General features: G+C 42.6%; 1 protein-coding gene across 2 annotated transcripts in view; it reads right to left on the reverse strand.

Moving 5' to 3' along the window:
* Positions 1-6,749, reverse strand: part of C5H4orf19 (chromosome 5 C4orf19 homolog) — a 104,025-nt gene extending 97,276 nt beyond the window's left edge. For both annotated transcript variants that reach the window (XM_049886372.1, XM_049886369.1), the window contains exon 1: positions 6,640-6,749. The gene's annotated coding sequence lies outside the window, so the exon portion shown is untranslated. The remainder of the gene's footprint in view (positions 1-6,639) is intronic.
* Positions 6,750-12,737: the final 5,988 nt, after the last annotated feature.

Raw genomic sequence — 12,737 nt, forward strand, 5'->3', positions numbered from 1 at the left:
TGTTGTGAGAATTAAGTTAGATGAGTTAATATAGTTTTCTGCCAATGTGGTAGACTGTGAAAATGGTCACAATTCTCCACCCCTCTCTGCATCCATGCATCTCTGTAACGTGGCTTTGCAGCTTCTCTCATCAAAAGGTAGAGTCTATTTTTCTACCTCTTCACTGTGGGCTGGCCTCTAGACTTGCTTTGGCCAAGAGGCTGGATAAGTGACTTGCATCAGTTTGAGCCTAGGCCTCAAGGGGCCTTGCTTCCACTCTCCCTGTTGCAACCATGTTGAGCCTACATGTGAACACACCTGACTGACTGGATGGAAGATGAGAGACAGAGCCTCAACTGCTTCCCAGCTGAGTCAGCCAACAATCAGCCAACCTCCAGAAGCAGAGCCATCTGGCTGACTATAGATGCATGAGGGAGCCTGGATGAGACCAGAAGACCTGACTAGCTGAAACCAGCCCAAAATTGTTGATTCACCAGAATCATAAGCTAAATAAATGGTTGTTTTAAGCCATTATGTGTTCGGGTGGTTTGTTACACAGCAATAATAGATAACTGGTACTGTATATATAAGTAATTTCTCAATAAACAGTGACTACAACAACATTTTGGGGAAAAGGTATTTAAAACGAAATGAATGTTTCATATTACTAAAATTTGTACTTTTCTGTCAGCAGTTGGAAGACGGCTGAACTGGACATTGAGATTCTTGGATTCTGGTCCTGGTAGCTTTTTAGCGGGTAGTCGTATAACCTTGGACAAATCATTTAACCTCTTTGACAGCCTCAGTTTTCTCATCTGTAAATTGAAGTAATTAGACCAAGAGACTTTTAAGTTTTTTTTTTTTTTTTCTGGCTCTAAAAAGGATTCCAAGTGCAGTACTTATTTCCTTGCTAACAGATAGTTCTGAACTCAATTTAACATTTTCTTATAGATTTAGGAAATCACAATCTTCACTGTACTGTCTTTGCTGTCTAGCAGTTGGTTGTGACCATATTTCATATTTATCATGGTAGCCATACAGTGAACCTATGAGGTGGACCTCCCTGATGATTGTACTTCCCTTCACTTGCCGTGGGCCAGGAACCCAGACACCAAGTACATTAGGAATCAGAAATAGTGCCATGTAATTCCAACAATCTTCAGTAAGCATTACATCTCAACATAAAGAAAACAAAAATTCTCACGACTGGACTGATGACCAACATCATGATAAATGGAGAATAATACTGAAGTAAAAGTTGTCAAGGACTTCATTTTACTTGGATCCACAATCAATGCCCATGGAAGGAGCAGTAAAGAAACTAAACGATGTACTGCATTGGGCAAATCTGCTACAAAAGACCTCTTTCAAGTGTTAAAAAGCAGAGATGTCACTTTGAGGACTAAGGTGAGCCTGACCCAAGCCATGGTATTTTCAGTTGCCTCATATGCATGAGAGAGCTGGACAATGAGTAAGGAAGGCCAATGAAGAATTGATGCCTTTGAGTTATGGTGTTGGTGAAGAATACTGAATATATATCACGGACTGCCAGAAGAATGAACAAGTCTTCAAAGAAGCACAGCCAGAATGCTCCTTAGAAGGGAGGATGGTGAGACTTTGTCTCATGTACTTTGGACATGTTATCAGGAGGGACCAATCCCTGCAGAAGGACATCATGCTCGGTAGAGGGTCATCAAAAAAGAGGAAGACGCTGATTAGATGGACAGACACCATGGCTGCAACAATGGGCTCAAGCATAACGATTGTGAAGATGATGCAGGACCAGGAAGTATTTCATTCTGTTGTACACAGGGTCACTATGAGTCAGAACCAACGCAACAACAATTCCTAGTGAGAATATAAGTATGTGGCTTATAACAACTATTTGCAGATGCGAGTGGACTTATTTTTTTCATCTCTAGGTTGCAATAAATACTCTGGAGGACTGGGGTTGCTGACCACCTGAGCACCAAATAAGAGGGATACGGTTTTATATCCATAAAATTAGTATCATGTTTGCATGTACTGCAGATAAATGACCCATGATGAGTACTTAACAAATGGGGGAAAAAAAGATTTAACACCAGAATTCTAAAAAATTTCAAAACTCTTCTTGTGTATAGAGAGTGCCAGTAGGGCTAATAAACGCAAACATACCCAAATACACTTTGTAGTATGTAGCTGTGCCTGTGACGAGTCAGTCGATAAGTTGACTTTTCTTCACTCACATCATTTCTCTCGCATCCCATTAATACACTCTCTAATACTACACTCCTGCAAATATAGTCTTCTCTGTGATGTACAACAGCTACGTGGTGGCCAACTTATACAAGAGAAAAAGGGCTGTTCTACTCTCCACTTCCACTCACGTTAAATAATCAAATATCAGGGTATTTTTACTCCCAGGAGGTAAGACAAATCAGAGACTGTGTATACAATATGAGGCCAACAGTTTATCTTATCCTTTCCTTCAGATGTATATATTTAAGTCTACAGAAAGAAGCACTAAATTGTTGAAAATGTAAGTATAATTGGGTCATTCTTTATCTAAAACTTTTTTCTGCAACAGGAACAAACTACATGGGTCCCTGGAATAGCTACCGTCAGCGTGGAGCATGGGGCCATGAATCGCTTATACTTATTCACCTGGAAAATGTATTACGAAACGACATTTAATTTCAGAGAGTTGAGTCACCTAATATTTTCTTAGAGTTAAAATACAAAATAACTTTGCCCCCTAAATTTCTTTTGAATGAATTCATTCTTCTCTCGCCTCTCAGGTAGATAGTTGCAGCAGCTGTCTTCAGTCTTGCTTGTCTCCATCCCATTTCATTCTTCTCACAGTGAATGTTTTACAATATGGATCTCCTCGTGTCGCTTTCCTGCCTAAAATTCTCAAAGGGTTTTTCCAAGACTGTAAGATCCCTGAAGGCAAGGGCTGTGTCCCCAGCTGCTTGCTGAGTGTTTGGGGTCTCTGGATCTACACGCATGTGGCCAGGGTTTCATTTTATTTTGGACAGCAATTTGTACACTGAATAAAACAGTTCACTGCTCATGGTAACATCTGAGACATGACACTCCCTTCATCTTATGTTAGTAACGTTCACTGCAGCTGCGGAGTGTCTTTTCTGAGATGCCTGACAATACTTCAAGTCAGTATTTTGAGTTCTTTTAATTATCTGCTTCAGGACACATATTCATTTGATTGGTGTGTTTCACATATGTCTTAGGATAGGATCATTTTGATGATCTACGGTCCTCCTGAAGCTTTCAACCTTTGTGGGATCGCAATATTCTCAGATGAGAAGGGTATGAGGAAATGAAAGATTTCATTTTCTTTTTTTTTTTCTCTTAAATAACGTCCAGGTGGTAACCACAGTTAAGAAAACTACGACTGCGTGACCCGTCTCACTTGCAGGGTGGATGAAGACTTCAGGTCTGCCCTTCCTCAAGATAAGCCTACGACTCTTCCCAATTCCTCTTTTCTAGGTATCTAGAAAGTCTATTTCGACTCACTGGGAGTGGGTGGGTTTTAGAAAATCTATTTAGTGCTTAAGTGCTCGTCTGCTAACTGAAAGGTCTGTGGTTCAAACCCAGCAGCTGCTCTGTGAGAGAAAGCTGTGGCAGTCTACTTCCATAAAGATTATAGCCTTGGAAACCCTATGGGGCAGTTCTGTTCTTTCAGACAGAGTTGCTATGAATCAGAATTGACTTAACGGCAGCGTGTTCAGAAAAGTCTACCGACCAAAACAACAACAAAGACAGTCGGGAGCTCGGTACTAGTTAACCAAGACTCAAAGAAGCCCAAGATTAAAGATTCAGGTTTATTAGAAAAATTGTTGACTTAGGGGAATTTGGGAGCCCCTGGGTGACACAGACAAAAGGTTGGAGGTTCGAGTGCACCCAGAGGTACCTTGGAAGAAAGGTCTGGCAATCTAATTCTGAAAAATCAGTTACTGAAAACTCTGTGGAGCACAGTTCTACTTTGATACACATGGGGTTGCCAGGAGTTGCAACTGACTCGCAGGCAACCAGTTTTTTAGGGGAATTCGAAATGCAGTCCAGGGACAGGAAACTCAGCTTCTTGCAGTTTGGTGTTCAATTAGTTAGCAATTGGAGTCCATTCCAAGAAGAACAGTCAATGGGCTCCTGGGGCACCAAGGGAAGGGTAGTTCTAGGATCAAACAGAGCAGTACTGCCCTGCCCTTGGGCTGAGACTGATTTCTAGCCAGAGCTGAGCCAGGCTATGTTTCCAGGGTCAGAGACACTAGATGGGAAGTGAGGGGAAACATTCCATTTTTAGGATATTAAAACATGTTTAGTTAATACGTAAGTTTTTGTTTTGTTAAATTTCACATACATAAAAACATTTAGAATATACCTACGGTTGCTCACATTTAGTATCTTTAGTATGGCCAAGGACCAGCCTCTGGGGCAGATGCCCTGAGAGAGGCAGTGATCACACATTTACTGAATGAATGAATGAACAGGATAAGAAAGGATGGACATAGAGTGAACAAAGAAGAGAAATAAGCCACCTCCCACCCATTTCTCCTCAGTGATCAAGGCAGCTTGCTATAACCAACTCTTTGAACTTAAGAGAAATATAAATAACCTGAGAACTCAGCTTTACTGTTAGCGCTTAAAAAAAAAAAAATTATCTGCTTCAGTGTCCGGCTACAACCAATGGCTGCCCTGACAGGGAGCACAACAGAGAATCCCTGAGGAAGCAGAAGGGAAGTAGAATGCAGACCGCAAATTCTCGTAAAAAGACCAGACTTAATGGTCTGACTGAGACTAGAAGGACCCTGGTGGTCATGGCCCCCAGACCTTCTGTTGGCCCAGGACAGGAACCATTCCCAAGGCTAACTCTTCAGACAGGGATTGGACTGGACAATGGGTTGGAGAGGGATGCTGGTGAGGAGTGAGCTTCTTGGATCAGGTGGACCCTTGAGACTATGTTAGCATCTCCTGCCTGGAGGGGAGATGAGAGGGTAGAGGGGGTTAGAAGCTGGCAGAATGGACACGAAAAGAGAGAGTGCAGGGAGGGAGAGGGCTGTCTCATTAGGGGGAGAGCAATTGGGAGCATGTAGCAAGGTGTATATAAGTTTCTGTGTGAGAGACTGACTTGATTTGTAAACTTTCACTTAAAGCACAATAAAAATTAAAAAAAAGAAATTATCTGCTTCACGACAATGTAGTGACCAGTGAAGTGTTCTATAAGGCATTGATGATTAGATTTAGAAGGCTTTTACACGTCTCCTCCTCCTTAAAACAGCATTAACTGGAGGATTAAAGGAAGGAATAAGGGGCATATATAAGACCTGAAGCAACTACTTCCGATTTCTTTTTCATTCAACTCTAAAATGTTTCCATCTTTTTTCCAGATATTAGTCTTCATAAGAAATTCGTTACAATCACCCAGGACATTCACAAGCCACAGTAACTCTCTCCCATACATGAAGACAGGAAAAAGAAACATACCAAAAAAAAAAAAAAAAACAAAAAACTCCATTCTTAAAGGACTTGAACCACCTCACGGAACACTGACCTCCCTAATTTCACCAGGAGAACGTGTACACAGCTACTGGAAAAGAAAACACAATGAGTTACTAAAGGAAGTTTTTTGTTTTGTTTTTAAGGTTAATTATAGTGCTGAGGGGAAACACTGATTTCTGCCCTTTATCACTGGAAAAAGGTTGGTGATTCCAACCCATCCCGTTGCTCTGCCGGGGAAAGACCTGGTGAACTGCTCCCATAAAAATTACAGCCTAGAAAACCCTATCAGGCAGTTTTACTCTCACATGGGGTCGCTAATGAGTCCAAATTGACTAGAAGGCACCTAACAACAACATCACTGGAAATATTCTTCAGTGGTGGTTTGTGAAAATCTCACTTCATCAGGACTGCTAAGGTCAGTGGGACCGAAGAGATCTACCTGGGAGATGCTTGCCTAATTATTAACTATTTAGCAAACAGTATGTGACCATTTAACCGTTTGTACCTGGCACTCTCTTTCAACACGTGCTGCTTCCTAGCACCCTACTCTCTCCCGTCCTCCCCCTTCTCCTGCGCCACCGCCCCCCCCCCCCCCCCCGCGTCCTGCCTTCTAGGGCGCTGTCACTCAAAGGGGCAAATTCTGGACCCAAGGACATTTCAAAGAAACAGTGGGAATCACATTCCGTTTTCTTTTTATTTAAAAACTCTCAGATACTTTAAAATGGGGGGGGGGGGTAGAGAGGCTCAGAAACAAGGGAAAATCCTTCACAGTTTTTCCAATTCAAGTTCTCAGTCACTGTTCAAAGTTCATGAATTATGGATTTAAGAACAAAGTGTTTCATACCACCAATTAGATGCCAAGCTTTTTACCAAGTGTTTTGGTCTTTAGTTCGGGAAATGTGTAAAAGTCTCCCCTCGCTCCGCTTTTGCTTCTCTTAACCTTTCTTTCGTTGAATGACGTGAGTTTCTCCCAAGTGATCAAACTGAGGCTCAGCTCGCCCCATTCCCTCCTCCCCCCTCCCACGCAGGCAAAAGGGAAATAAGGAAAAAATGACCCGCAAGAGAAGTCGGGGGAAAAAACTTCAAAGCCCAGTTCTGCAGGAGCCTGCCCGCTTTCCTCCCCGCCGCCGGGCCCGGAAGGCCGGCCGGCGCAGCTCCTACCTGGCGCCGGGCGGCTGCGGCGACGGCGGTGGCGGTGGGGTCGCGGCGCCCATGGCTTTGCCGGCCTCGGAAACGCCAGCGGCTCGGCGCCGCCCGGAGCCCGCCGCGCTCGGAGCGGCCGCCCTGGCGCTGTCATTGGGCCGGAGCGTCACGTGGCCGAGCGCCCGCGAGCCTGTCCGGCCCACCTAACTCTACCTGCGCAGCCGGGCTGCCCCGGGCCCCGCGCCCCTGACTCAGGGCAGAGGCTGCCCCGGTGCCCCCGGAGCGTGAGCGGCCAGCTGCAATTCCCGAAGCTTCGGCATGCAACCCGGGCGCATTGAAGCGGGATATCCAGGTTGCACTCAAAGTCGCCTGCTGGTCCTCGGAAACTTTTTTTCTTTTTAATAATTTTTATTGTGCTCTAGGTGAAAGTTTACAAGTCAGCCTCTCACCCAAAAAACCATATACACCTTGCTAAAAAAAACACTCCCAATTACTCTCCCCCTAATGAGACAGCCCGCTCTCTCCCTCCACTCTCTCTTTTCCTGTCCGTTTCGCCATCTTCTAAGCCCCTCCACCCTCTCATCTCCCCTCCAGGCAGGAGATGCCAACATAGTCTCAAGTGTCCACCTGATCCAAGAAGCTCACTCCTTACCAGCATCCCTCTCCAACCCATTGTCCAGTCCAATCCATGTCTGAAGAGTTGGCTTCGGGAATGGTTCCTGTCCTGGGCCAACAGAAGGTCTGGGGGCCATGAGCACCAGGGTCCTTCCAGTCTCAGTCAGACCATTAAGTCTGGTCTTATGAGAATTTGGGGTCTGCATCCCCTCGGAAACTTTTTGATGCCTGCTTTTCTGTCGCGATGTAAGGAGAAAAGGGAGCTTCCTGTGGTTTGGGACTAAAGTGTGGGGATAAATAAATACAAATTAATTTGTATTCCTCAGCCCTGTGTACCGGGTTTTTCTGCTTCCTCCTCAGTTCTGGCGTTAGCCGTTTGGACCAGGGTGTGTGCGGTGTCCCGTGCTTTCACGAGATAGATGAGGTGAGAAACAGCAGAAACGCTACCATGATGATGATTCTCAGGGAAGTTCCCCACCCTCTCCTCCACCCTGATGGCTACAGAGAGAGTTCAACCAAATCACGGTTCCCCGCACTCCACCTCTTCCCTCTGTTTTTCAGGGACTTTGGGATCTCCGCTACCACGCTCTATCCAAACTACTGAGCTCCACACCCAAAGCTGTTGCAATCGAGGTACCTAAGGTGGGCAGAGATCTGGTTTCTTCGCTATAAAATACCACTTCAGTACTCAGTACTGGAAATTGTTGTCATCTGTGCTCCCAAGCAAATGCTGGGCTCGACAGGAAAATGTGTTAAGCAACTGCGCCACCTAGCTTCGCTTTGCACTCATCCAGGGAGACCAGGGAGGGCGTTATAGAAGCAACTGGACGAGATGGACACGCTGCCCGTAGTTTTCCAGTGTGTTTCATGCAGCGATTTCAGTAGCATTCACAGGAAATTTTCCGTGCTTTGAGGGAAGGCTCGATTCCTTGAATTGTCCCAGTTCTGTAGCTGTGCATTTTAAAACGATAGATTTATAAAAGAAGTTATTTTACATCATTTTCTGATAAAATCTTTTGTCACAATGTCCCCCTTCTAGCTGATACTTCAAAAATGTCCACAGGATACTGCTGCATTTATTGGTTACTTTATTCTTACCAAAAAGACCTTTTGGTGCTGTTTGGGTTTGAAATAAGTAGGGCCCCAATCAGGTTTCTTAGTTATGAGTTTTAGCAACCTCTGGTTATATACATTAAAATTCTGGGAAAATAGTGTTTATTCTTACTCAGTAATTATAAAATTATGTGATTCTTTACCTGACAATAAGACTGATTGTTTTAGGTCACCTTGATCTAAGGGACAGGAAAACTTGTAATTATGATTTCCAAGGCATTAATTCCAGAATTAACTATTGTCATAATCCTGATATTCGCCTGTCTTCAAACTTCCTTCTTTGCGAAAAGTAGTTTCGGAGAGCGTTCGTGGAGCCGACAACAACAAAAAATTGGTTAAAAGTTTTGAAAATGATTTGTCAGGAAAAGTTAAAGGAACAAGCGTATTCGTCTTGGTTTTTAAGTATGGTTCCCAGACTAGCAGAATCAGTACCGTCTGGGAGAACTTGGTAAAAATGCAAATTTTGGGGCTTCACTCCAGACATAATGATTCAGAAATGGTAGGATGTTGAATGAAGAAAGTTGTGTTTTAAAAAGTGATGCGCACTCCATTTTGAGAACCACTACTTTGAGCAGTGGCTGCAACAATGGGCTCAAACATAGCAACGATAGCCAGGATGGCACAGGACCAGGCAACATTTTGTTCTGTTGCACATAAGGTTGCCATGAGTCAGAGCTCACGTGACAGCCTAACCACAACTCTGAGTATGCTCAAGTAACTAAGTTATCCTGATCTTTTAAAGACAGGGGTTCCCGAAGGCCAGAGGTACTGCTGTTATTGTTACCACTGGGTACTTTAAGCACAGCCACCACTCACCTGTCAGTGGAAACTAGTGTGTGGTTCTAATGTTTCGGCAGAGCTTCCAGACTAATACAGCTAGGAAGAAAGGCCTGGTGATTTGCTTTTGAAAAATCAGCCTGTGAAAACCCAACTGATCAAAATGGTCCCATGCCATTGCACATGGGGTTGCCATGAATCAGGAGCTGACTCAATGGCAGCTAACAATAACAACATTAACTTGTCATGAGTTGATACACTAAAAAACAAAACGCCCATGTGTCTATACAAAGTGTAATCTGTACTTCATGCAGATCACATGGAATGCCAAATGGAGAGCTGAGGGGGCCCTCGTAAAAAATTTCAAACAAAAACCTATGGTTTTTTGATGTGCATTTTTTTTTTTTTTATGGGAATGAACACACCGTGATTCACATGTTTTCCTTGGCATGTAAATTGTTCTCAATGCATCATAGGTGATAGGAAAACAAATACATTTGAGTGGATTTGTCAGCATAATTCTTAAAAAAGTGAAAATAGTTTATGGTATCTGCTTATAACAACAACCAAAAAGGCACCATATTTTGGAACTTTACTAAGAGCTCTTGGTAAGAGTCCTTGGATAGTGCAAATGGTTAAGTGTGGTTTGAACCCACCCCCAGGCACGTTGGAAGACAGGCCTGGCCATCTGCTTCTGCAAGGTCACATCCTCGAAAACCCTATGGAGCAGTTCTACTCTGCCCACATGGGGTTGTCATGAGTCGGAATCAGCTAGAAAGCAACAACCACCTGGTGTTTTCAGTGCTGGTGAGAAAAGGGTAACTGGCTGGGTTCTTTATCTTCAGCATAGATTTCTCCACTGGATGGACAGCCTATTCCCAATTACCTAAATGGATGGCTTTCCTTTAAACTCTACAGGTCCAAGTTTTTAATAATAACCTTCAATCTAAATAATTTAGATTCAAATCCAACAAAAAATTTCCTGGCATGGGCACTGGAATAATTTTCAATGGGGGTACATTTTAAACAGAAATTAGTCTCAGGCACATGTTGATGAAGGCAAGAAACCAGAGAGAGAACTTGATTTTTTCTTAAAACCTTGATTTTAAGATTCTTTGAGAACAATCATTTCATGTCTAGATACAAGATTCCCTGATTATTTCCTAGCTATCATCACTTAAGCTCTCCAATGCTGCCTTGTTTTAAAATACGTATATATTTGGTGGTGGGGTTTCAAATCCAAGAGGCAAGAAATGGAAAAAGGGTATATGAGAAGTCCCTCCTTGGTCCTGCTCTCTCCCCTGGAGGGAATTTATCAGGGGCACTATTCCTTGGATATCACCTTCCTTCTGCACCCAACTCCAGAGGAAGGCACACTCTCCTTGCATTACACACATAGAACAAGTTACATATCTGTTTTCCTGTTAAGACTGTGAAATTCTAAATAACACAGGCTATTTTATTTGTCTTTGTATTCCTGGCCAAACAAATATTTGAGAATGAGTACATCAACTATTTCTGCATATGTGAGAAAACTGAGTTTGCAAAGACCTCCAGTAATCTTCAGCCTGGTCTCTAATCTGCAATTTAGAAAACATTGATAGACCATTATCATTGAGTGCCTACTGGATGCTCAATGCTATTTTTATGTGTGTTGAGAAAGTTAACAAAAAAGATGTTGATGGTACATTGAAATCCTGTTCAGTTATTCTCTGTGAAGCTCTGTTTCTAGGTTTTCTTATTTGTATATTTGGAATAACAGTACCTACTCTGTAAGTATTTGGTAGAGCAAAGGGTCCGTGAAAATGAGGGAACCCCTCAATGAGATGGATTGACACAATAGCCGCAATAATGAACTCAAACAACAATGATCATGAAGATGGCAAAGGATAAGGCAACATTTCATTCTGTTATACATAAGATCACCATGAGTCTGGGCCAACTGGAAGGTAACTGACAACAACAAACCTTGTGTAATTTGTTGTGAAGATTACGTGGCTTGGCACATGCAAAGCTGTGAGAACAGTGTCTGGAGCATGGTAAGCACTCACCAAGCATCAACAATGATTATTATTATTGAAGGTCTCTACATCTGCCAACGTTGGGGGAGAGAAACAAACACCACAAAAATCTAAGTAGGTTATCTTTTATTCATACAAACAATACATACACAAGACTGTACCTTGTTTGAAGACTGCAATAATTTTCTAGTTTAACAACTCTGTAACAAAATTTAACTAAATGTAACATTTATGAAAATATAAATCTCTGATTGGGTAGTTCTTCCCAACAATACAAAGTTTACATAAAAACATTCAATATGAGCTATCAGTTGCAAACAAGTTAGGAAAAGTCATTCAAGTCACTTGTTAACACTCTATTGGCTTTTACAAAGAACACTCACACACTACATTTAGTCTGTCTAGGCATTTAATTATAGTGTTGAATTATGGTGTTGGTGAAGAATATTAACTATACCATGGACTGCCAGAAGAACAAACAAATCTGTCTTGGAAGAAGTACAGCCAGAATGCTCCTTAGAAGTGAGGATGGCAAGACTTCATCTCAAGTACTTTGGACATGTTATCAGGAGGGACCAGTCCCTGGAGAAGGACATCATGCTTGGTAGAGGGTCACTGAAAAAGAGGGAGGCCCTAAACAAAATGTATTGATATGGTGGCTGCAACAAAGGGCTCAAACATAGAATGATTGTGAGGATGGTGCAGGACCAGGCAGTGGTTTGTTCTGTTGTACATAGGGTCGCTATGAGTTGGAACTGACTCAACGGCACCTAACAACAACAGGCATTTAATTCTTAGAAATGTGTGGCATGGAGACCTAATTGACAGGGTTAAAAGTGTGTTGTCTCTGATGAGCTAAAGCATTAATTCATAAATCAACTCTAGGTAGTCTGTATGTAGGTCTGGGTGTTCTCTGGGCAACTACCTACCTGGCTGGTAACTAGACCAGGAGAAACACACTGAAAAAAGTCTTTCACCATGGAGTGGGCTGTTTATATCTGAGTTGTACCTTTGAATGCTTACATGCCAAACTGCTTTGCAAAGTGAAATGTAAATGACTAGGATTCTCTAGGGATTAGATCACTGTTTCTCCCCTTAGCATCCACAATCAAGATGTTGCTGTATTTTCTCTGAAATAGCTCCACAATTCCCATATAAGGGCTTGAGAAGAAGTTATCAGTACTGTTATTTTGCAGTTTCCAGAAACAATACACTGGGGAGGTGAGAGATCTGTCTACTGATGTGTGATGAGTTCATGGCACAGCTGGACTGAAAGCAAGTCAGTTCCTTGTTCATTATTCCTCCCCCTGCTGCTGCTTTTAAATAAAACCAAACCAAATCACCACTACCGATAGCTCTGAAAAGTTTTCCAAGGATATGCCATGCGGAGTATGTGAAAGGAAGGAAATCACTTTCACCTTTTGGGATGTAATATGTATATATTTTTAAGGTGAAGTAGTTTTTAAAAAATATTTACTACCATTTCACAGCTTATGCTTTGAAACGGGTGACACTTACAAAAGGCTCAGAACAGTCCTCAAACGAGAAGTATAACAGATAAAGGAGCACACATACAGTGTGTTGAAGTAA

This window comes from Elephas maximus, chromosome 5 (assembly GCF_024166365.1).
Source record: "Elephas maximus indicus isolate mEleMax1 chromosome 5, mEleMax1 primary haplotype, whole genome shotgun sequence".
Taxonomy (NCBI): domain Eukaryota; kingdom Metazoa; phylum Chordata; class Mammalia; order Proboscidea; family Elephantidae; genus Elephas; species Elephas maximus.